At 36.3% G+C, this 26467-nt stretch overlaps 1 long non-coding RNA gene across 5 annotated transcripts in view; it reads left to right on the top strand.

Moving 5' to 3' along the window:
* Nucleotides 1-7262: 7262 nt before the first annotated feature.
* LOC102580800 (uncharacterized) overlaps nucleotides 7263-26467 on the top strand; it is a 21842-nt gene continuing 2637 nt past the window's right edge. Inside the window, exons 1-4 of one of the 5 annotated variants that reach the window (XR_001475087.1) lie at nucleotides 7263-7476; nucleotides 11835-11904; nucleotides 15164-18571; nucleotides 18652-18722. This is a non-coding gene — a long non-coding RNA (uncharacterized lncRNA). Of the gene's footprint in view, nucleotides 7477-11834; nucleotides 11905-12409; nucleotides 14833-15163; nucleotides 18572-18651; nucleotides 18723-26467 lie in introns of those variants that run through there. The other 4 variants (XR_368296.2, XR_001475088.1, XR_001475089.1 and 1 more) reach the window with 4 other exon arrangements.

The following is a 26467-nucleotide window of genomic DNA, read 5'->3' as shown; positions in this document are numbered from 1 at the left end:
CATGTTTATGGATGAGTTCTTGACGTTTAGACGTACCTTAGCGGTGGAAACAACTATAAAACATAGGTACATTACCAAGGAACATGTAAGAAAAAGTGGGGAAAGAATGGGAAAGGTTGGTGTCCTTGGCGCTCTGAGAGGCGCGGGGCGCCAGCCCTCAAACTTCAGAGGGGCCTGCTGGGCGCTCTGCTAGGTGCGCCGCCCCAAGGGCTGGACTTCAGAGTCCCTTTTGGGGCGCGCTGGCTGGCGCAACGCCCCAGCCCTTTTCCCCAAAAATTTGATTTTTCTCCTTAATTTCTCCAACTCTAAACCTTCTAAACTTCAAAGTTTCCAGCCCCAAACTCTTAGAATCATAAATCCCCATACTATACAATGGATTCAACTCGGAATTACAACCGGAAACATGCACCCAACCAACAAGAAACTTCAACAACACAACCAATCTTTTCTCAGAATTTAAAACGAGTTTGGCGTGTGGGGGAATGAACCAACCCAACACTATGATCTCACATACCTTATTAGGGATCACCCCCGACGAAAACCACGACGATCTTCCTTGCTTGTTCTTCTCTTTCTCTTCTTCATCTCCTCTTCACACACAAACCCTTACTATTACTCTTTTAAAAAGGGAAAAACTGATCTAAAAATCAGTCTAAACTCTTTATATAACCAAAAGAATTGGTTAGGGAAAAGACCAAAATACCCTTACAATTTTCGGGCTGACTTCCCTGTGCCAACAGCCCAACTTCCAAAGGGGATAACGCACTCATACAAACTCAGAATCGAGCAAACTCGGCGGCGTTGGAAAGACCATTACACGAGCTTTGCAAACATAGATGGAAATACACCTAAATCATCCGGAGCTAGGAGTTATGACTGTTCAAAGTTGACCAAAAACTCACTTTTTCCATAACCAAATTTCCAGATTTTTTAAAATTTTTCCAAAAATGACTATTTCCAATTTCAAGCTTTTTCATAGATATTTCAAATTGCATGACGTTACAAAATGTGTTTATCGTGTCTTTTCAGATAAATCACAACCCTTCAGAAAAATCACGACTTTTTGGAAATGTCACAACTCATCGAAAAAGTCACAACTCTATAAAAAAAAGTCACAACCCTTCGAAAAGTCATTACCCGTCAATGTGAAAAGGTACCTACTTTTAATATAATATAGCGTAATTAAATATACTATTAAATATAGAATATATACTAAATTGAGTGTTTTAAGTTGGAGGTATTAAAATAATTTAACATTCAAGTTAGGGAGTTCATTCTTTCAAGGTAGTATAGATAGATAGATAGATATATCAATTTTCTTATAATGACACTCATACATATATATATATATATATATATATATAAGACTAATGTTGTCACAATCCAAAAATGGACGTGATGGCACTCATCTTATCCCACCACGACAAATAAGCCTAAACCCAACTAATATGATAAATGCATAAGTAAAACAATAAAAAGAGACAAACACCATCTAATAATGTAGAACCATAATCAACTCAAATAAATCCCAAAAACCTGGTTGTCACATCCATTCTTGGGTTGTAATAAATGGTATCAGACCCCCAAGTTCATAGGTCTTACGTCTGTACAAGTCAAGTCTAGTAGGGTCTCGAGGATCTATGTGGAGACATGTGTGGCTTATCTTCGAGAGGCTATGTAGACTTTTAGGGAAAATCTTCACTTGTTGAATCTCTATCGTGCGATCTTGATTTGGTCTAATTCTTTTCACTTCATTTAACTCACTCACTTATAGTGGTGACTTGTGCTTGGTTATTTGTGCGTTCAATTATGATGTTATCATGTGGTTTTGGTGTCAGGTCTGGTACTAACGCGGAAGTTATAAACTTATGAAAATGAGGTGTTTTCAGGCTTAGAATGTTCTGCAATCCAAAGATATTAAGTAAGTTTATAGTTCAATGATGCATGTTGAGGATATTTGAATGGTGAGGGTGAATAATGTTTAAGGAAATGCATGAACATCTTATCTTCTTTGGCTAGTTACTCAGCGAATAAGAGAATTTGAATGGTTTAAGTGTTCATATATGACTGCTTCAGCACTACTGGAGTTCCCTTGGTTACAGCCATGAAACGTGTTACTTTTGCTATCGACCTGGTCTATAAAAGGGCAAATATCGCTTTGGGCTAGAGGATGAATAGATTTTGTAACACCTCCCAACTCTACTCTTAGAATCCGAAACGTTATTCTTAAGTCTATGAGCTTGAACCGGGTGATGTACTACTTGCTCATGTGTTTTAAGGTCCTTTACCAAGTGTATAACGGGTATCGAAAGTGATTTAGGGTCATAGGGGTCCTGTAACACTAAGTCAAGTTCAAAGCCTTTCTATTGGCTAAGTTTTTTGCATTAGTTCACACAATAGTCAACTTCAAATGATGATATGTTTCATTATATAAAGAACTACATGGACCATAGACTATCAAATTAAAGATCTATTGAGTCTCTTTCCAATGCAATAAAGTTTGCATCAATTCTAAGAGTAAAAGGTTATGCACATTTTACTAGACATTATCTTGACACACGCCGGCCGCGAGGCCTAGGCATTTTCCGTGCGGGCACGCACCGAGGCAGGAACCATTGCCTTCCTACAAGGTTGGATGTGCACCTGAGGCGTTTGCCGCGCAGGAATTTGAGGCTTTAATGACCCTCCAAAAATGTAGTTCACCTCCCTAGTTCATAAATTTACCCTAGAAAGAAAAGTTTTCCAGAAAATAACTTCCTCCAAGGTTCATCCATCATCCAAGGTAAGTTTTGGCCATAAAACTTCATAGTTTCTTCATCTTAACATGGATTAATAACTCCTACTGATGAAATTCACAATTTTTTCGAGAAAGCTCCTCAAGAACTCATCTCCAAGGTTTAGGAAAGTTTTTGTGGGTCTATTTTTTCCAATATCATACTTTTCTCCGCTAATTGGAACGATTTAGGCATGTAAGGCTAATCATAGTGATGTAATGATTCATCCTCACGCCCTACATCTACTTTCTATCAGTAAGAGATAATCTAGGGTTGCATCCTTAGTTTTGATAATTCTTGAGATGAGTTGTTGAATTCTAAGTTTCTATTCCTAATTTTTGAATTGCTATATGTTATGCATAGAGATTCGTGACTTGATTGTTCATGACTATCATTCAGCATGAACCCTAGTATTTGAGTCTTCACGGAGTTATTATTGAGAATATTTGTAACCAAACATTTGTCTTAAACTGATTTTCTGAGAAAGTAAAGAAGAGTTTTAAGTAGAGTTTAAAGAGAGATTTTTGAGTAAGTTCAGGGGAACTAATTAATTTCCAAATGTATTACTTTTACATTGATAAAGAGAATTTTTTTTTTCATAAAGAGTTTATACAGATACTTTAGAGTAGTTACCTCTTTTAAGAGGATGATTTGAGCAATTACCTCAAATTGAGAAAGACTATGTTTTATACATTTAAGCATGAGTAGTATATTTATTGGGAGTAGTATTGAGCACTGATATAGGGATGAGTTCAGATAACTCAAAATCCCCATAAACCATGTAGCCAACATGGGTAAAGGATCGTACTTTTAGATGACTCTTTATTGCTTTCGAGTAGAGCTTTAGTGGATCCACTTAGTGTAGATTTCCTATATCCCGGCAAGGTATAGGACAATTTTGGCAGCGTGGGTGAGATGTTGTATCATCACGTTGCTCATAGTGATAGTTATCGGTTAGATAAACTCCCTAATAGATTAAAAAGTATGTTATTGTATTTTCTTATACATCCTTAAGTTATCCTCTTTTACTTGTAAAGCTTTAAACATTCTATTTTTTACTTATGCTTTGAGTTAAGTTAAGATGAGTTGAGGTGAGTAGTTCTTCATCCTTATCAGTTTAGTTATTTATTCTTTTAACTCCATTACATACTCGTACATTCAATGTACTGATTCCATTCGACCTACATCTTTTTATGATACAAATACAGGTGTTTAGGATCATCAACAGGCGCATTGTTGAGATCACTTTGCACTCCAGTTAGCTTTTGGTAAGCCTCCGTGCATTCTGTAGGACTCCATTTTTATTTTCAATTTAGTCATTTCAGGGTGTTGTGGGTCTTCTCCCGACATCCATGTTGAACTATAGAGGCTTCATAGATAGATGGAGTTGAGGATTCTCTTAGTACTTTCATTTTCTTTGAGATGTTTTGCAAAGTATTAATATTGGATTTAGTATTTGTAAGATAGTATGAGTTGAGTGTTTTACAAGTTTGATGATTTTCTTCTATTTTAAGTCTTAAAATGTTTGAGTTGGTCTTTCGCTAAGTATTCAGCCAAACCAAGGGTTTGCTTGGGGACCAACAATGGTTCTCGAGTGTCGGCCACGTCCAAGGTGTAGGCTCGGGGCGTGACATATTTGGTAATGTATTGTAGTTACTTAAGGGGTAGAAATGTGTGGGTTATCTGGTACGATCGTGTATTTGGGTATGATGTCTTCTAGTGGTGGATCTAGAAAAAATTCACAATATGGTACTAGTGACAAATGGAAATAGAGATATCAGTTATTGAGTGTGATTCCTGACTACTTCAGGAACTATTAGTTGTTTGACCTATTCGGGAAAGAAAATGTTCTATATTACATTCACATCTAAGAAAACAATTGCTTAATGTGTTCTCTTGAGTTAGGCGTTGTTTATAAGAAATACTATAATGGTGGATCTTTGGTAAAATATTAATGTGTTCAGGTTGAGAAGTATATTTCGAGGTTTTAATTTGGAACATGTGATTTCATTATGAGCCAAAAAGAGTGACTTGATATTGATATGATGAGCTTATGTGTAAAGAAAGTTCCAAAAAGTATACTTGAGTGAAGGCAATTGAGGATGTTAGTAAGCAGTGTATGTTGAAATTGGTTAATTCAAAGAATTTGTTTGGTATATCTTGGATTTGAAGTATCATATCAATGGTAAGATTGACTTCATGGGGTGATGTGGCTTTGTTTTCCTTGTTCAGGTTATGATAATAATGTTATGTGTTCATCAGATGTCTTAATAACTGTTGAGTAAGATTTGAGAAAGAAGTCTACAAATACTCGATTCAAGTGTGGTGATAAGTTCTTTTGTGGTTACGATTTTGGTAACTGGTACGACTGGATTCCTAACATATGATATGGTAAGATCAATAGAGAGGTGATCAAAGATAAGCTAGGATATGTGATTTCATGAAATCTTCAAGGTATGTGTTAATGTCGATTGATAAGGGTATCGGCTTACATGGTTTGAATCAAAATTTAGTTTTTTCATTGTAAGAATACGTTCATGGAAATAGGTTTTGTCAAGGTATGGATTGGTAAGGTAAGAAATGATTGATCATGTTGATTATTGAGCATTTGAAAAGACTTGTGCATTGTTTGGGTAGACCTTTTGATTGTTTATGGGCCTAATATGTGTTTCTCTTGAAGTTTTTGGCTTAGAGTATGATGTAAAATGTCATGAGTTTTTGGTCAAAAGATAGGATTGGTAAATGAGTTGGAGAAAGGAAAAAGAGTCTTGTATATTGAAGAGTTCAAAGTATTTAGAATTGTGGCACAGGTAAATTTAAGAAATATGAAGAAATAAGACATCATGTGTAGGTACTTGGTTTAAAGTTGAAGATTGTATGGATTCTTACCTTTGATTTGAGATATGATGATGCAAGGTGGGATGGTTCGACACAGACTATTATGATGAGTTACATAGACACTTGTTGGTAAATAAAGGTTATGTGTTTATGGTATACATAGTTATTGGGGTGATCAAAGGTTTCTCTAAGATTTGGCATGAATATGCAATTGTTCGAATGATGGTTGCGGCATGGCATATAAAAGGTTGCATACAATCAATATTGGTTTATGATTCAACAGATTTATCTCGATGGAAAAGTACAGATTTGTAATTAGTGCTATCAACCATGGGTAGGACCAGTTTCCGACATAAAATGCTTAAAGTAAGATTGAGGCGGTAAAAAACCTTTCTTTGGAAAAAAGGAGTCATAATTTAGAGTCACAGGATGTGACCATTTTTTTCCAAAAATTAAAAAATTGATACTAATGATGGTTTTGGAAGCATGAGTAGAGGATCGGTGAGGTCATGATATTTTGTTGGCATCAAATTTTTTGTTTTAGTTGTCAGATTATGGTGAATATTCTAATGACCCGGTCAATCAGTTTTAGAAAAATTCGTGAATTTACCATTTTTGTCCCTCCCGATACTGACCTGGAGTCTTCTATGATTGAGTTTGAAAAGTTGGTTTTGAACTTTGAGTTAAAAGGTGAGAATTTAGTAAGTTTTGAGTTGGAAAGGCTAAGTTGTTAAGAAAGTGGGTTTTCGTGTCTTTTGGAGTTTTGAGTATCAGAATAGAATTCCATTGATTCCATCAGTCCCATAATGTGAAATCTGATCTGTGTGAGTTGTCAGTTTCTAATTTTGAGTCTTTTTGAGGATTTGAGATCCTAGGTTGTGAAATTGTGGAATTTTAGCCTTTGGGTTGACTTTGGTCAACGTTTGGGAGTCAAATCCTCGGATCGTAATTCCAAGTGTTCCGTTGGATTTTAGGATGATTTTAGGCCTAAGTGAGGTCGTGGTTGATTTGTGAGAGGTCCCGAGCTTGTTTTAGCTTTTTTAGCTATGAGTTAGTTTCTTGTGGTTTTCACGGGTGTCGGGTCAAGGAGAGACCTCAAATTCGTGTTTTGACGGTTCCAGTGAGTCCGGAATGTCAAGTATAATTGATTTGCATATGTGGTTTGTGTGCATGGGGTTCCGAATGAATCCGAGAGTCCTTTCGAGGTTTAGAGTGTTGGCTGATTTTCTGATGTCTGAGTTCTGGTGCGCTTCGCTTTTGCGAGAGATGGCTCGCTTTTGTGAGGCTCACTTCAGTGAGGTTTGGGTCACTTTTGCGAAGGGTCAACCCCTGTTGACCTTCGCATTTGCGAAGAAACCATCGCTTAAGCTACCTTTTCTTCAGTGTAGGTCTTGTTGTAGAAGTGAGGCAAAGCAAACCCCTGATTGCTTTTCTGACATCAGAGAGGGTTTTTGCTTGCCATTTTGGGGTTTAAGCCCCATTTTTGAGTTTGGGAGCTTTGAGGTGGCAATTTGCACTAGGTTTTCGAGGAAAATTTTTTGGGTAACGATTCTTTAACTCTTTTCTTTTAACTTTAAATTGGCCCATATAGGCCATAAAATGAATAAAAGAGTAGGGATAAAACCAATTGCAAGAAGCAAACTTAAAGGAGCCCAAATGGCCCATATATGTATTAGGAAACAAAAGTTATATGTTGTATCAAAGTCCAACACTCTCTTCTTCAATACAAATTTTCGGCTCACTTGATGAAGATTGAGTGGTCTTCTCTGACCGGTGTCCGCTGCGATGCACATGTACATCTCGACCCTTTCCTTTCCTCTTCTCTTCAGCTCCGATGGTCTTCTCCGATCAGCCCAACTACCAGGTACCTTCCGACCCCCTTCAATCATTTATATATCATTGTTCTTGATTTAAGAATTAGAATGAGGTAGTTTTCAACGAACTTAAATTCTTCCCCTTTTTTGATTAATCAATTGGCTGAATTTCAAATGAAATTAATGCCACCATCAGATCTATCATCCAAAGAGTTGAATCTAGTGTTCTTGAAAGACCTTTAGATGTATGATCTTGAGATTAGGATTATCATGTCAAACAAGTTAGCATAACAGTGTTGTCCTCTAGTAGCAACAAAGTTTTGATTTGGTACATATAACACCTCCAAAGCTCTCACCAGGTGCAAATACACAAATCATTAGAAATTCTTCCAACTTTGGAGCTTTAACAAGATTGCAACTATTGTTAATTATGTACTTGCTAGGAATATTCAGCTTATTTCAAGTAAAACTATGGAAACACAAAAATTAAATCGCATCCGAGACTTGCCTTCTTACATGAGGTATACCTAATTTATCTAGTTGTAGAATCTTTCATCTTGCTGCTGGCATATCCTGGACTTGATTGGTTAAAATCAAAAACCATATTAGCAAAAAAAATCAGCGCATTTCCTTCCCGTAGGGAATGTTGCACTCTTGTTGATACAAATCTCCGCAATCTTATAATATGATTCACCTCCAATGCCACACTCCATGGGGGTTTCCATGTTCCTTCTAATATCTGCACCATGGCCATGGAATATGATTCAATGCTGATATTAGTAAGCCTCCGATCTTTACAATATTCCAAGCATTCCCAAATTTCTCTAGCTTCTGCAACCAAATTAGTAGTCTCCTGAATTTTAATACCTTTGGCCACCACCAAATTCCCAAAATGATCCCTTGTACAAAAAGCAGAAGAACTTGGTCCTGGGTTACCTCTTGATGCTCCATCAATATTACACTTAAGCCCAATGATCAGGGGGAGGGGACCATCTCACAATTCTAATGATTTAACATGGACTATAACCTTCAAATCCTTCAATCATACCTGGCCAATTGCTGTCCCATCTGATCTTAAATCTGGGCATAATAAATTGACTAATAATAGCAGTGACATCTCTAATAATCTTAGCATTAGAAAAAAAACCCTCCATGAAGGATAGTGTTCCTTCTTTTCCATAAGAACCAAAGAATGATCATAGGCACCACGAGAATTACCTCTTTCAATTAAACATTCCCATTTGTGCTCTACCAATTCCTTATATGTTGTTTCAGATAGGGTGATTCGATTATACCTACAACTCTATTGAAATAAGACCATATGCTCTTTGCTACTTCTCCATTATAAAAAAGATGGTCAATAGTTTCTCTTTCTGGATTTGAACAACGTCTATAATTTGGAGAAATGTCTAAGTTCTAAGAATTCATTTAGTGAGCCACTGGAACTTTACCTTGCCAAACTCTCCAAGCAAGAAAAGAAATTTTGTAAGGTAAATCCTTTCTCCATAGATTTTTTCAAATCCATATTAATATCTCATTTCATTCTCAATAAATCCCAAGCACTCTTAATACTGAAGCAACCTTACTACTTTTAGTCCACCAAGGTTTATCCTTGATATCAACAAACTGAGCAGTGGCTAAATTATTTTTAACATGCTCCACTACATAATCTGGAAGCTTGTCTTGCATCACATCATAGTCCCAACCTTCTTGTGTAAGAAATTCTTTTATATCACTCATCCCGTAACAAATCTGTAGAGTTGAATGATGCATAAATAGTGGAACAAGATTTGTCCAATTATTGTACCAGATGTTTGAGGTATCTCCTTTTTGTTCCCACCACAAGAACTATTCTATCTTTTCTCTATTTTCTAACATGAATTGACACATTTGAGATCCTCCTTTCCACTGAACAGGAGATGGGATATGCTTTTTTACAGTATTTGTTCCATAGGAAATTAGACAACAAACTTTTTTGTGTTCAAAATCTCAATCAAAGCTTAGCATACATAGCTTGGGACACATCAAACATTGATCTAAATCCAAGTCCTATTTCCTGCTATGGTAGACAAATTTTATCCCATGTTGACCAATACTTGTTTCTGCCTACTTCCTTATTGCTTCAAAAGAACTTTGCAATAATATTGTGAAGATCTCTAATAACACAAAGTGGAGGAACAATTGTTGATAGAACATAAATAGGAATACTCTGAAGTACACTAGTGAGAAGTACTTCCTTACCACCATATGTCAACATCTTACCCTTCCAAGCTTACAGTTTCCTTTTCATTCTCTCTATAAGATCAACATAGTCTTCTTTTCATTTCTTTTTGTGAGTGATTGGAAAACCTAAGTACTTCATAGGAAAAGAGCCCTTTTCCATACATGTAACTACACAATCAAAGAAGATATGTTCAATGCCACTTTTTGATGGAGATAGTAAAACTCTTCCCCTTATTAATTTTTTGTCCAGAATGCTTCTCATATTCCTGCAATACAAAAATAATCCTTTCTAGGAATACACATCAGTGAAAAATAATAATAGTGTCATTTGCATATGCAAGGTGGTTCAGTTTAGCACTCCATTTCGGCATCCCATACCCTACATATTGATTATCATCAAACAAATGATTGAGGGCTCCAGTGAGAACTTCTGTAGATAGAATAATTAGGGCAGAAGATAGAGGATCCCCTTGTTTCACTCCCCTGGTTGAATGAAAGAAACCATGTGGATGACCATTTATAAGCACAGAGTAATAATTATTGGAAATCAATCTCCATATCAAGTAAACAAAGATGTTAGAAAACCCCATTTTCTCATCACCTTCATTAGGAAGAACCATGACACCCTATCATAAGATTTAGTCATATCAAGATTAATCACCACGTTGGAAGGTTTACCTCTCTTACTGATATTTGTAACCAGCTCTTGAGTAAGAAGGAAATTCTCAATAATACTTCTTACTTTGACAAAACCAGATTGATTACCTGAGATGATCTTAGGTAATAAAGCTTCTAGTCTGTCATGAATGATTCTATAAAGGATCTTGTTAATAAAGTTACTCAAAGTAATTGGTCTCATATCTGAAAAAGTTTTCACATTTTCTTCTTAGGTATAAGGATCAAATTAGTATGAGTAATAGATTTAGAGAGAAAATTGCGAGTAAAAAAAATCATGAACCATTTTGATAATATCATATCCAATAGTGTCCTAACATGTTTGGTAGAATATGCATGAAAGACCATCTGGTCCACTTGAACTATCCCCATTAAGTTTGAATACTGGATTCTTCACTCAATACTGTCACGAATAGCCTGTAATTTAACATTTTCCTCTTCACTCACCATTTTTGGAATATGAGCTAATGGAGTGAAGTCAGTTGAATCTCTATCCTGTAAAAAATGATTTTGATAAAACTGAACAACCTCATTAGCAATTTCCCCTTGATCTACTAACCAACACCAATCTTCATCAACTTCAGCTTCTGCCTTCTCCCTTTCACCAAAGTATGAAAGAATCTGGTATTTCTATCTCCATTCACAAATCATTCATATTCTGCTTTCGGCTGCCAAAAAGATTCTTCAAGATAAAGGTATTTAGTGTATTCAACCTTAGCTCTTCGCATCACTGTCCTATTCTCCTCAGAAGGGTCATCTTCAAACAATTTCTCCTTTAGTTTGGCTATCTCTTCCCTTATTATTAATTGTTGAAAGATATCACCAAAAGTGGCTCTGCTCCACACTGATAGACCGTGTTTTATATTCTTAATCTTCTTCTTAATATCTAAAAAAGGATCAGCTGAAATTTCTGCATCCCAATTAAGACTTACCACCTTCTTAAAATCTTCATGAGCAGTCCAAAATTTATGAAATCTAAAGGATTTCTTAAAACTGGAGGAGTTGTTAGTACAATTAAGGAGTAGAGGAGCATGATCTGATCCATTTCTAGCAAGATTTCCAATCTTAGCGTGAGAAAAAAAATCTTGAAACTCAGAATTAATCAATATTCTGTCAAGCCTTTCAAAAATACAATCAACGCCTACTCTTCCATTCCACATATGTGAAAGGGCTACCCTTAAAGAAAACTTGTATTAACTCTAAATCTTCAATTACTCATTATTATTTATGAATTTATGTGTTCAAATTAAGCTTTGAAATGAGAAATTTGGGATTATCTTCAAGAACCCAAGAATTTAATAAATGGTGATTTTGAAGTGGTTTTGATCCCTTTTTCAAATTGGGTTTCACTAATGAGTTCCTAAAGCCTTAAAAATCATTTTCAAGTATTGTTTTTTAGATTCAAACATCCATTGAAATTAGATTTTGAGTTGATTGACCCATTTTTTTACATAATTGATGTGGGAATTGTTGTTTCCGATGAATGATTGTAAATACCTGATTATTATAGATTGTGTGGATTTGGAAGTGATTTGGAAGGGGAAGACACAAATCTTAGAGTGATTGTTGATTGATTTAAGGTAAGTGGCTTCTTAAACCTTGTATTCTAGTAGAATTAGTGTACTTCCTTCATTGATTGTGTGCTGGGAGTAATTGGGGTAAGGTGAAGGGTTTAAATTGTCCACTTGTTATATCTAAATGAATATAAAGGGGTGAAATGAATACAGTTATGTGATGAACATGATGATTTAAATTGTCTTATTACGACCTTTGTTGATTGATTGATGAAATGCTTGAAAGTATGATTGTGGACTGGAATTAAATGATTTGTTGTCTGTTCCGTGTGGTGTGATATTGGTTGTGTGCATTGATTGTGAACACTGTGAAGACATGTGATGATTCATAATGCGGAGGTCTTTACCGATGAGCGTTGTAATGCCGAGTTCATTTCTGGAGAAGTGTTTATAAAACCGATGGAAAATTGTTCCGACTAGTGATATAAAGCCGATGGGAAATGGTTCCAGCTAGCGATGTAAAGCCGATGGAAAATGGTTCCGGCTAATGATATAAAGCCGATGGGAAATGGTTACGGCTAATTATTTGATATAAAGCAGATGGAAAATATTTTCGTCTAGTGATTTGATATAAAGCTGATAGGAAATGATTTCAGTTAGTGATTTTTGTGCCGATGAGAAATGGTTCAAGTGAGAGATTGATCATTGTCCCCGAGGTAGGTGAGCTGATTAGACTGATTCTTGAGGAGGCACATTGTTCCCGATATTCCATCCATCCGGGTACAACAAAGATATATCATGACCTGAGCCAGCACTATTGGTTGTGTGGTATGAAGAGAGATATTGCAGATTTTTTTCGAGGTGTTTGACTTGTCAACAGGTCAAGTGTGAGCACCAACGACCTGGAGGTATATCTCAGAGGATTCATATTCCTACTTGGAAGTGGGAGCAGATCACTATGAACTATGATTTAGGACTACCTACCACTGTGAGTGGTAATGACCGCATTTGGGTGGTTGTCGATCGGTTGACCGAATCTCCCATTTCATCCTGGTTCAGTAAAGTATACATTGGAAAAGTTAGTCAAGCTTTATATCAGCCAGATTGTGTGATTGCATGGATTCCTAGTTTCTATTCTCTCTAATTGAGGTTTTATTTTCACATTCCATTTCTGGAAAGCTTTGCAGCATAGTTTGGGTACTCGGTTAGATATGAGTACAACTTGTCATCCTCAGAAAGATGGTCAGCCTGAGCGGACGATTTAAGTGTTGGAGAACATGCTCCGAGCTTGTGTGATTGATTTTGGTGCTAGATGGGATCAACATTTTCCCTCATCAGAGTTTGCCTATAACAATAGTTGTCATTCCAATATTCAGATAACCCCTTTTGAGGCGTTGTATGGCAGATGGTGTAGATCTCTGATCAGATGGTTTGATTCAGCTGAGATGGATTAATTAGATACAGACTTGCTTAAAGATGTTATTGATAAGGTTTTTACAATCCAGGGTAGACCGTTGACAGCCTAAAGTTGATAGAAGTGATATGCGGATTGGAGAGATTGAGCCCTAGTATTCATCAAGGGTGATCATGTTTGGCTTCAAGTGTCACTTATGAATGGTGTGATGAGGTTCGAAAGAAGGGAAGCTTAGCCCTAGATTCATTGGAACCTTTGGTATCTTGAGTCGCGTGGGAGAGGTGGCCTATAAGTTGGCCTTGCCACCTAGTTTGTCAGTTGTGCATCCTATGTTTCATGTTTCCATGCTTCGAAATTATGTGTCGGATGAGTCCCATGTACTTTCCCTTGATTCAGTTGAGTTGGGTCTAGACTTATCTTTTGAGGAGGAGCCTATAGCCATTTGGATAGGCAGGTCCGGAAGCTTAGGACCAAGGAAATCAGTTCAATGAAGGTGCAATGGAAGCATCGTTCAGTTAGAGAGGTGACCTGGGAGACTAAGTTAGATATGTGTGCTAGATATCCTCTATTTTTTAAGCTCTATGTATTTTCTTTTGCTTTATGTTCAAGGACGAAAATGGTTTTAAGTGGTGGATAATATATGACCCAATTGGTCATTTTTTTTAAAATTCATGAATTTACCATCTTCTATAATTCAGTTTAAAAAGTTGGTTTTCAAATTTGAGTTAAGAGTTGAGAATTTGGTAAGTTTTGAGTTGGAAAGGCTAAGTTGTTAAGAAAGTGTTTTCCGGTGTCTTTTGGAGTTTCAAGTGTCGGAATGAGATTCTGTTGATTCCATCAGTCCCGTAATGTGAAATCTGGTACGAGAGAGTTGTCAGGTTTTTATTACAAGTCTTTTTGAGGATTTGAGGTCCTAAGTTGTGAAATTGTGGAATTTTAACTTTTGAGTTGACTTTGGCCTACATTCGGGGTTCAGATACTTGGATCGGAATTCTGAGAGTTCTGTTGGATTTAGGGGATGATTTTAGGCCTAGGTAAGGTCCTAGTTGATTTTTGAGAGGTCCCAAGTTAGTTTTAGCCTTTTAGGCATGAGTTAGTTTCTTGTGGTTTTCACAGGTGCCAGGTCAAGGAGACCTAAGATTCCTATTTTAACGGTTTCATTGAGTCCAAAATGTCAAGTATAATTTATTTGAATATGTTGTTTGTGTGCACGGTGTTCCGAACAAATCCTGAGAGTCCTTTCGAGGTTTAGAGTGTTGGTTGATTTTCTGATGTCTGAGTTCTAGTGCGCTCTGCTTTTGCGAGAGATGGCTCACTTTTGTGAGGATCACTTCAGCAAGGTTTGAGTCTCTTTTGCTAAGGGTTAACCCCTATTGACCTTTGCATTTGCGAAGAAACCATCGCTTAAGGACCTTCACTTTTGGTCGTAGGAGAGAGGCCCGCAAAGCGAACCCCTCTCGCTTTTACAACATCAAAGAGGGTTTTCGGAACCATTTTGGATTACCATATTTTTACCATTTTTGAGTTTTAGGAGCTTTCGGGTGGCGATTTGGACAAGGTTTTTGGAGGAAAATCTTTGGGTAACGATTCTTAACTCTAAATCTTCAATTACCCATTATTATTTATGGATTTATGTGTTCAAATCAAGCTTTGAAATGAGAAATTTGGGGTTATCTTCAAGAACCCAAGAATTTAATAAAATATTGATTTTGAAGTGGTTTTGATCTCCTTTTTTGAAATGGTTTTCAGTTATGAGTTTCTAAAGCCTTAAACATCATTTGCAAGTGTTATTTTCTTAATTCAAACCTTGATTTTGAAATTGGGTTTTGAGTTGATTGACCCAGTTCTTTACATAATTGATGTGGGAATTTTTGTTTCTGATGAGTGATTGTTAATAATTTATTATTATAGATTGTGTGGCTTTGGAAGTGATTCAGAAGGGAAAGATTCAACTCTTGGAGTGATTGTTGATTGATTTAAGGCAAGTGGCTTTATAAACCTCGTATTATAGTAAATAAATTCATGTACTTCCTTCGTTGATTGTGTGTTGGGGGTAATGGTGATGAGGTGAAGGGTTTAAATTGTCCAGTTATTATATCTAAATGAATAAAAAGGGGTTGAAATGGAGAAGGTTTTATAATGAACATGATGATGTGAATTACCTTATTGTATGATTGTGGACTTGAATTGTATGATTTGTTGTCTCTTCTGTATGGTGTGATATTTCTTATGTGCATTGATTGTGAATATCGTGATGATTCATTATGCCGAGGTCTTTGCCGGCGAGTGTTGTGATGTCGAGGTCATTTCTGGAAAAATGTTTATAAAGACAATGGGAAATGGTTTCAGCTAGTGATATAAAGTCGATGGAAAATGGTTACGGCTAGTGATGTAAAGTCGATGGGAAATGGTTTCAGCTAGTGATATAAACCGATGGGAAATGGTTCCGGCTAGTGATATTTTGCTGATGGAAAATAGTTCTGGTGAGAGATTGATCATTGTGAATTGATGCATTTGAGGCCTATGCGTGACTTGTTTGCTAATTATGATTGATGTACTTGTTCCGTGTAACTGAACTACTTGACATTGACATTGACTTATTTGACTTTTTTGATGGTTGAATTATGAAGATTGAACTCTGGATATTGGGCCTTTTGAGCCGTGTATTGTAGAAATTCTAGGTTGGGTTGATTTATTTGTAGGTTGTAGTTTGAGGAGGTTCAGTTAGAGTGCAGAGGATATTTGTTTTCTAGCTAGATGCCTTGTTTTCTAGGTTGCTTGCTGGGTACCGTGTTTTTGGTACTCACCCCTTGCTTCTACACTTATGTAGGTTTTGAGTTCGGACCCGTGTGATCTTCTTCTTTTCTCCTAACAGTCGAGGCTCATCGAAGGATTTGAGAGGAAGTTGTTTGTCATCATGATGGACCCTCTTTTCCTTTCCTTTAATCTTCTTCCTACTTGAGAAACAAAGACTGAGACTTATATTTATCTTTTGAATTCTGTATTTTTGTTAGTGGCTTGTACACTTGACAACTAGGTTTTGGGGTATTGTTTAGAATGAATAAGTTTTCTGCCCTTGTCTTATTCTTGCTTTATATTTCTGCATTTCTTTAGTTCTCGTTGGGTTGAGGTTGACTTGGGAGAAGGCAAGTGTCATCATGTTGGGTTTTGATGAGTCGAGTATGTTTCAAACTGTATTAGTGATCGAATCATATATCATGCAGAGAGAATTCAGATAAGTGGAAATTATATAACTAGAGAAGTTTTCAACTATGTATACTGATAAGGAGTATTCCGAGTAGGACAAAGGAGAATTTTGGGATGTTAGGGTATATTAGTGGTACTGCATGTGCGAACCTTGTTGAGAGTGCTTGTATGAGATCTATCATGGGAAATTTTAGTTTCCCGATTGCCTTGGTATTTATCTTGTCGTTTAGTACACGTTTCAACTAAATGTGATTGACTTTAAGGGCTATTTGGCCTAGTTTTGCCGTTTTCAGAATTTGTTTACTATCACAACTACTATTCCAACATCCCGACAGTGTTATTACATATGCTTGGGTGTATCGTTCCCTGGGTGGTTACTGGATCATCTCAATCTTTGGGTTATATTAATTGGGACCTCCCTTCCTGCTATGAGTGTTTGGTGGTTCGTTTTGGCTTAGCTTAATGTTTTAGCAGGTATTAGTTCAGAATTTCTTGTGGTTATGTGGGAAAATGATTCAACTTAATGGTTGTGTTGTGGTTTAGAGAGTTTCGATTCAGGTTTGGTTCATGGGTTAGTCCGTGGCTTGGTAATCACTCCTGGTTTGCAGTTTTTTTCAATTTTGGGTTTGGAAGTTCAAGTCTTGACAGTTGATCCTGATGGTATGGTCCTACGAATAAGTTCACTTCGGAAAGCAAAGGCTGACTTTGGAAATTAGGCCTCATGATCTAAGTAACTTCGAGTATTCTTCTTTAGCCTTCTTTATGTTTGGGATGAACATGGTTTTTAATAGTGGATAATGTAATGACCCTGAAGGTCATTTTTTGAAAATTATTATTTTTACCCCTTTAGATTGTTAACCCGAGTCTTATTTGAACAGTTTGTGAAGCTGGTTTTGAAATTTGATTGTAAAGTTGTGATTTTTGGAAGTTTTAGAGTTTTGGAGAATTGAAGTTGTTAAAAGTGATTTTGTTAACAATCGGAGCTATGAGTCTCGGAGTGGAATTCTGTCAAGTCCAATAGCTCTGGAATGTGAATTTTGAGTTAGTAGGACTATTGGCTCAAGTCTTGAGGTATTTAGATGAGTTTTGAAAGAGCTTTTGTGTTTTGAAAGTTTCAAATCATAAGATAGTTGACCAAAGTCAAAATTTGGTGATAGTGGTCTAGATGTATTGTTAGTTTGGGTCCCAAGGCTTTTGGTTTGATTTTGATCCATTATACCAGATGTGGAAAAAGTTAAGGCTAAAGTTTGACTTTAGTCAACGTTTAAGGTTAGAAAGATTATTTTCGTGTTTTGATGATTTCACTATGTCCAAATGGTGATACTTGACCTAGTTGAAGGCTTGGTTGAATTTCTGAAGCTTTTGGATTAATTCCATTTTCTTATTTGGAAATTCGGAGTTTCTTAAGTTAAAGTTGACTTTGGTCAACATTAGGTTAAGGTGACCTAGTTTGGATGTTTTGATGATTCCATTGAGTTTGAATTATAATTTTCAAGCTAGAAACATATTTGGTTTGTGTTCAGAAGGTTCCAAATGAGTTTTGGGTGAGTTTCAAGTTTTTAGGGTGCCTTGGCGTTGTTTCAGCAATTTGCGTCAACTAAAAGGTTTGTTATTAGTTTTAAAGAATGAAAAATTATTTCGAAACTTCTGAAGGTTTTAAGCATGAATTATATGTCTGATCTGCAAAGTTTGGTGCATTTCTGCTAAGTCGAGATTGGACTTTTATTGTAATATATGAAATACTTGTTTTTTTAAAAATTAAAACAGGACCAAAGGTCCACTCTGTTAACTCAAATGGAAACAAAGCCCAAGTCTAAAATGAAACAAAAAAAAAAAAACAGAAAAACGCCAAGACAACAAAAATTAAAAAAGAAACAAACACATACAGACAAAGCCCAAAATATCCGTCCGAGAAAGCTGATGTCACCGGAGAAGCTAGATTCGCACTCCAGTAAGCTCCAGTCTCCATTCCCAGATCGACGGGACGAAGGCAATATCCACGAGCTTGGGTGAATTTCATTCAGCATTTACCAAGTCTCACCAATGTTATGAAATCAACACCTTTGAAGACTTCTTCAGCTCCCAGCTTGTCCTCAACCACGACAAATCCAGGTATGACCCTTCTCGTACCACCTACTTCATGAAAGACTCATTCTGAGCTTTATGCTAATCTTTTCCCATGTCTTGTGCAGATTGAGCTCCATAGAGCTGATACCACTGCCTCAATTCATGTTCAAGATCAGTACCCACCCCTATGTCCAAGGTAACTCTCAAACTTTGAAAAATTTGGCAGTCTTTGTACAACTGAACTGTGATTAAATCTTCTGTTTTGAATTCGTTTTATCATTATGATCTACACAACTTGTTTTTACCCTTCTTGATTCTTATATTTGGGGTTCCTTACTTATTCAACTGTAGAATTGCTTTTACTTGTGCTGGTAGTTCATTTTTGTGGTTAAAATGAATGGAATTTGTACCTGCAAAATTAACAACCATGTTAGTTTTTTGAGATAAAACAACCATGTTAGTTAAATAATCTGCAAGCTTATTCCCTTCTCTGAATGTATGCAATACTATCACATCCTTGTTCTCCATTGCCTCCCTAATCTCTCTAATGTTTACTGAGATAGTCTAGCGCACTTCCCAAATTCCATCCAAAATCCACTTAATGATTAAAGAATTTGTTTCCATTATAAGAGGGAGGAGATTATGACTCAAGCAATGTAGCAGACCCCCTTTAAAGCCTTTCACTTCTGCCTCTAATGCAGAATAACCATCAGTTTTCCATGCTTCAACATACACCAAATCTCCATGCTCATCTCTAATGTAAAATGCATTTGACCCAATTCCTCTACCTGAATTGCATTTGTAACTATCCCCTTTAGGACACTTCTACCTTACCATTGTGGTATTTATTAATGGTATGTAGCTCTCCAGAAATTGTACAATGGCTGGCCAACTGTTAGGCATTTTTGCTAACCAGAGGTATATTATTTTTGCCATTAGATGAATATTTCTTTTAATCTCCAAAACCATGGAATGTATAGTCATACTTCCCCATGTAAGATCATACTTCTTCTTTTCCACACTTGCCAAATGATGAAGCTTGGTACTGCTCTGCACAAAAGAATCAACTTAGGTGCACAATTTCATCCCACTACTTATATATGGTATGTTTCATCTGATTAAATGGACCCTGCATACCAATAGCTCCAGCAAACAACTTCCATAGATAATTGGCATCATGACATAGGACAAACAAACGGTTAAACGATTCTGAAATGTTATTTTCACAACAACAACATTCCATCTTATCAGTTATCATGTTTCTAACCAGGACCTCTCCAATTGGAATTCTCTTAAACTATATTCTCCACATCAGAAAAGAGATTTTGAAGGGTAATCCTTTTTTTCCAAATAAACATAATATCCTTCTGAGGGTATTTTCTGCTTCTGATAATCTCCCATGCACTCCCTACAGTGAACAACCCTTTACTACTAGGCATCCACCACTGCTTGTCCCTATCTTTTGTCTGCTGAATGTGACCCATGACATGAGTCACATGATCAAAAATATTTTACCTATAAGCTCTGTCATCAGGTCATTATTCCACCTTTCATCCACTCTAAGTTGATTAACTTCTTCAAAATTCCCATCCATAACATGGCCAATAGGCATAATATATTGTAATGCTCCAAGTTGTGTCCAATTATCATGCCATAGGCTGGCATGTCCACATCTAGGTTCTCACCATATTTCTTGATCAAAACTATCTCTAGCCATTAACATCATCTTCCAAACTTCAGATCCCCCCTTCCATTCCACCACTTGAGGTTTAAACCTCTTGCAGTACTTGTTCCACATATAATAAGCCCATAGAGAAGCTTTAGTTCTAAACTAACACCAAAGCTTTGCAAATACAACCTTGGACACATCAAAAAGGGATCTAAAGCCAAGCCCCCAATTCTTCTTTAGGCAGACAAGTGTCATCCCATGCTATCCAGTGCTTTGCCCTGCCATTTTCTTTGAAATTCCATAGGAATCTTGCAAAAATACTCTGAATGTCCTTAATTACACATATTGGTGGCACAAGAACTGACAACACGTATATAGGTAGACTTTGTAACACATGTTTGATCAATACCACCTTACCACCAAAAGACAAAAGCTTACCTTTCCAGACTTGCAACTTGTTCTGAACTTTCTTAATCAGATCATTCAAGTGTGCTTTCTTCATTCCGGCATGACTGAGAGGGCACCCTAAGTAGATTATTGGAAAGTTACCTCTCACAAAACCTGTAGCTTCCTCCATTTCCCTTATAAGAGCATTGCTAGCTTTACTGAACATGTAGAAATAACTTTTATCCTTATTAATCTTCTGTCTAGACTGATTTTCATACTCCTTTAAGACATTCATTATCAGTTCAATAGTTTTCTCTTCTGCAGAAGCAAATATGATAGTATCATAACATAAGCAAGATGATTTAGCTTCTCACTCCACTTTGACATCCCATAACCTATAAAATCAGTGTTCTGGAAGAGTTAGTTTAGTGCTCTTGAGAGTATCTCTGCTGTAATGATAAATAAAGCAGGGGATAGAGGATTCCCTTGCTTCACCCCTCTAGTTGAGTGAAAGAACCCATGTGTTTGCCCATTAAGTAGTACAGAGTACCAGTTGTTAGCAATCAATCTCCAAATTTTGTCAACCACCCTTGAATTAAATCACATCTGCCCCAAAACTTTCACTAATAAGCTCCAATTCACTCTATCATACGCCTTAGCCATGTCCACCTTTATCGCAACATTGGATGGTTTTCCCCCTCTTCATTATATCTGAGATAATTTCCTGAGCCAACAAAATATTTTCAGAAATACTTCCACCTTTCACAAAGCCAGATTGATTCACAGAAATTAATCTTGGTAGCAAGCCCTCCAATTTATCATGCATGAGCCTAGAAATCAGTTTGTTTATGAAATTACTGAAACTAATTGGTCTTAAGTATGTGAAAGTCTGAATATTCTCCTTGTTAGGCAATAATACCAAATTATTATGCGTAATCGAATTGGGAAGAGTATTCCCCACAAAGAAAGCTTGAACAATACTCAGAATATCAACCCCAACAATCTCCCAACATACTTGAAAGAAGTGACCTGTAAAACCATCCGAGCCACAATCATTCTCCCCATTAAGCTCAAAGATCACCTTTTTTACCTCAGTTTTATCAGGAGTCATATTCAGCAATTCATTATCCTCTGTAGTCACCAGTGGCTGAATATTTTGTAGTAGAGAGTAATCTATGTTTAAGTCATTTCCAGAGAACTGATTCTGGAAAATTCTTATAGCTTCAGTTGCAACTGCATCTTCACCTTCTGCCAATTGTCCATCTGCTTTCATAATTTTCTGTAAATTCAATCTCCTCCTCCTATCTCTTACCCAACCATGAAAAAACTTGGTATTTTTATCCCCCTCTGAATACCACTGAATGCTTGCCTTTTGCCTCCAAAACTCTTCTTTATAATGTAGGTAGAGCTGTCAAAATGGGTTGGTCCAACCCAACCCAACCCAACCCAATCCTAACGGGCTAGAGAGTTAAATGGGTTGGACGGGCTGACCCTTTTAATTAAAGGGCCGATAAAATAGCAGCCCAACCCAGCCCTAAGCGAGCCACGGGTTGGGACGGGTTGGTCCTTCAACCAAAAAACGGACAACATTTTTCCTCTTAGAAAGGATCCGAACGTTGATGTCCGATGGACACGACATCAATACATACATAAATTCATTCATGAATTACACATTCTCCAGTGGATATTTACAAAACAAATACATAATAGTCAAGATACAACATTCATAAGATTCATCCGAGCAAAAAAACATTGTATGATCATTATTTTCATAAACAAGACAATAAATGAGAAGTGAAAAACTAGGCATAAAAACAAAAGTAAAAGAGGTCAAAGATTCATAGTTATAATGGAGTAATGAATTTGCGCTAATAAGGAAATTTAGTGGGCTAATGACCCTAAAATGTAAAAGATATGTAAAAAATATAGTCTTGATTTTATATTGATATTTTAAAAATATTTATTGACAGTTTTAACAAGTAAAACACTACTTAAAATATATATAATAAATATTTTTTAAATTCACAGCCCGCGGGCTGGCCTCTGAGGCTTGCGGGTTAGGCCTACGAGGCCAGCGGGACAAATGAGGCTGGGCTAAAAAGCCTCGTTCCTAAATGGGTTGAAAAAATCGAGCCCAACCCCATTTAATTCAAGGGTTGGGTTGGGCCGGCCTAGCGGGCCAAGCCCATTTTGACAGCTCTAAATGTAGGTAAAGTTTATATTCAGCATGAGCTTGGTTTAACACAACTTTATTATCTGTAGTAGGACTATGCTCAAATAGTTCTTCCTTCAACCTAACTATTTCTTCTCTTATTAGTAGATGCTTGAAAATGTCCCCAAACTGCTCTCTACTCCATTTAGACAGAGCCAGCTTTGTCTTCTTTTGTTTCAACTTCCATTGTAAAAACACATCATCAGAATACTGTCCACGTCAGTTAGCCTTTACCATATCTTTAAAATCTGCCCGCCCTGTCAGTCCAAAATTTTAAAAACCTAAATGGTTTTTTAAAACTTTGAGACAAACCTCCATATGTTAGTAACAAAGGTGCATGGTCAAACCCAGTCCTTGCTAAATGCTCAATGCCACTGTTCCTAAGAGTTCTTGTAGCTCAGAATTAATCATCACCATGTCTAGCCTTTTAAAAATACAAGCTTCATCAACTCTCCCATTCCACCAAGTAAAAGGACTATCAGAGAAATTTATATCAAACAACTCACAAGAATTAACACAAGAAATCTCCCCCATTTAACCATGGTCCTTGTAGCGACCCTTCCGAAATAATATAAGCCAATAACTCACGAGATTTTTATGCATATATTGTCCTCACACTAGTAAAAATGACATAAAAAGAATATTACCAACTTCCGAGTACCCAAACTAGGTCGTTCATGCTTCACACAATCATTCAAAATTAGTGGTAAATTTAATATATTACAAGACTTGGGCTTACACACCCCAAAAGAACCAAACATATAGACATACTTATATTACAACCCATGGTGACATGATCAAATTAGTCCTCAAAATTTCCTGTAAATATACAACACATAGATCATGTACAAGTCTCAAGGTTTATACAAAAATAAATCTCTATATGCAAATGTGATCTTCCTTAAGGCTCTCAAAACTTTCTCAAGTCATAGGCAGCACAATTGAAACATAACAACCAAATCAAGTAAACATTATATAAAGAGTATCAAGTTTGATACTTAAAGATCAAATGTCAAGAACGCTCATAGCACCATTTTCCAAGAGATTCAATAACAAGGCTCGCCCAATATATATATCATGTCGTCACACCAAGCACAAGCAGGTATAAAAAAGGATCAAAACCCAATAATCAAGAGAATCAAGAACCATATTAAAAATGGCTTTTTAGTTCGTACTTAAAATGGACAATTTCCATTCTTGAGACGGACTAAAAATCCAGAGTCAAGATGACAAATGATCTGAATAAAGAGGCATGGCAATAGTGACAAAGTCACAGCCACAAGAAGGACAAGGTCCCAACAAGAGTGCCGAGTGATCAAACAATCCGTATAAGTGGGCGAGTTACACAAGCGTCTTTAACGTCTTAAAGGATACCAACACGACAATCTAAAGTGACAAGAGGTAACCAAGGTACCAAGATCAACCTTCAGATATACCAGCAGTTAAAAGAGTGTAGACCATAGTCTTTAACGTCAGTGCTTTAGCAAAGAAACAGTCCAACACAACTTCGCGAGTTCAGACCATAGACCAACCAACGTTTCAAGGTCCTAAACTTGTTCATGAGTATATACAACCTTAAAAATACAAATAAATAACTTTTTTAATTCCTAGTATCTTAATAATGTCGAAGTAAAACAGGATTAATCATCACAAGTAAGCTTAGCCTGTACAACTATGACTATGCTCCCAAAACAGTGATTCTGGCCAGCCTAGTACCTTATGTCGCAACTTAGATTTGAAAAGAAAAACGGCAAAACTAGACTTTATACTTCATGAAAGAGGTAGGTACATATATTAAAGTTGCAAGAGACCAACCAACGTTTCAAGGTCCTAAACTTGTTCATGAGTATATACAACCTTAAAAATACAAATAAATAACTTTTTTAATTCCTAGTATCTTAATAATGTCGAAGTAAAACAGGATTATCATCACAAGTAAGCTTAGCCTGTACAACTATGACTATGCTCCCAAAACAGTGATTCTGGCCAGCCTAGTACCTTATGTCGCAACTTAGATTTGAAAAGGAAAACGACAAAACTAGACTTTATAACCTTCATGAAAGATGTAACTACATATCTTAAGGTTGAAAATAAACAAGAATCACCGCAAAATATATTTTGTACAAAAAAATATATTCAAAACACTCACAGTTGTCCATACATGATTTCTACTTTCGAACTCTGGACAATACTTGTCCTATGTTGCGTTCCATATTTCAAATCCATAACAACTAAATTAGAGTTTTACATAAACATAAGAGTTGTAGGTCTACAAATTAGATTTCCAGATCATATTTATTCATTGTAAACGAAGTTCTATAACTCAAGTTATGCTTAAAATACTCAAAAGCAGATTTTTCCACTTACCAAAAAGAAGTGTGTCTCGAATTCCAGCCAAAAGGGACAAGTTTTTCTTTTGTGATTTTGAAGAACAACTTGTTAGATAATGTTCTAAGGTTTTTATACTTCAGGTGAGACAAATTTGACTAGAAGAGGTGTCAAAATATAGTCTCAAAAGTGATGTTTATCACAATGCACAACTGTCTCCAAAAGGTGGCTGCCCAAATAGTTTTGTGCTGCCCAAAATGTATACATATACACCTATATATATATATCCGTCACCTCCTTTTAAAGTTGTAAATAATTCTAATTAGAATATTACGAAAATACCCCAATACAATACCTTAAATTACGATCACAATTTATGTTAAGGAAGTTTTCAATTATCACAAAACTTTAAGTTCCCAAAATGAGAATAAAACATATTGTAGTAATTAAAGCAACGGTAAATCGACATGCGACTCTTGGTTAATATTTAGGGATGTTACTGTAACACCCCGACTTTCCAAAATATCTAAATTAACTCGTATCTTCGTGGAAAGACAAGGAGGGTGAGTAATAAATTAAAAATAATATGGTATGTCATATTTTAAGTGTTCAAGGCTTGCATCTCAAGTTTTGAAGTTAAGTAAGTGGCAAAATAAAGTTGACGAAACTTATCGTAAGTTCCTTTTTAAAGATTTGTCTAAAATTTGGGTAATATGTCTTGGATGTTTTCTCCCAATATATAAAGAGTTAGAAGGCCTATCACCCATCAAATCGAAGGCCTACGAGTCTAGTTTGCAACGCACAAAACCTCGTATCAAACCGACATCAGAGCAAAAAGTTATAAGGGTTTTAGTAGGGACTGTCGGGGTAGAATCTGGGTTAGGTAAAAAATATGGTATGTCGGCTTAGTTAACGTTTTAAGCCATGAAAACATTCCATTTCAGTTCCAAACCAGAGAGAACGCTTAAGAGAGAGTTCCTATGGAGTTCTAGCATGATGAAGGTTAGTTTTTAATGATTTCTACCATTAAACATTGCCCCCGTGCCTAGAAACGTAATCCGTACACGTGGCAATCGTTTTTCCCTTCTATTAGCTGTGTTTGGAGCTGGTTTTTGAAGATATAAATTTGTAGTTATTGGTGTTTCTTCAAGGTTTACACTTGGTTAACTAAGGTAATCATTTCGGGACCCTTTTATGGTTGTTTTTATGAATTCTACAGATGTTTCAACAAGTTGGGGCAATATATATAGTATTTGCAAAGCTTAGGACATAAGGAACAATTTTCGTGAAGGAACTACGGTCTTTCGAGCGTTCATTGGAAAGGTATGTTAAGGCTATTCTCTAG

This window comes from Solanum tuberosum, unplaced genomic scaffold, assembly GCF_000226075.1.
Source record: "Solanum tuberosum cultivar DM 1-3 516 R44 unplaced genomic scaffold, SolTub_3.0 scf00307, whole genome shotgun sequence".
Lineage (NCBI taxonomy): Eukaryota > Viridiplantae > Streptophyta > Magnoliopsida > Solanales > Solanaceae > Solanum > Solanum tuberosum.
This window is presented reverse-complemented; position numbering and strand designations above follow the sequence as displayed.